This window comes from Penaeus monodon, chromosome 25, assembly GCF_015228065.2.
Source record: "Penaeus monodon isolate SGIC_2016 chromosome 25, NSTDA_Pmon_1, whole genome shotgun sequence".
NCBI lineage: Eukaryota > Metazoa > Arthropoda > Malacostraca > Decapoda > Penaeidae > Penaeus > Penaeus monodon.
The window spans coordinates 36,631,705-36,632,070 of record NC_051410.1 but is presented as its reverse complement, the minus strand read 5'-3'; positions in this window follow the sequence as shown (position 1 = coordinate 36,632,070).

Here is a 366-nt window from a genome sequence, read left to right as displayed (position 1 = left end):
CGCACTTGATATCTCTGTAATATCCCTAAAATTAAGCATTAGTTTACCTTTATTTTTTATACTAGTGGTTTTCAAACGTTCTTTAGTGATGACGTCCTAAAAGCACGTAGTCTTCTTTCTTTTAACGTTATAAGAACTTACAATCAAATCTACATGTTCGCCTTTTTTCCGTTCTGTTGCTCGAAATATATATATAAACGTTAGTTACCTATTATCCAAATAAATACTTACTGTAACTCGAAACAAAACATTGATTATATATCTGAATGTCATAAAAAACAATACGCATCACGAAAATTATAATAAATCATAATAGCATTGGAGTTTTGTGCACATTAATACCCATGGAGGCACCCAGTCTTCGAA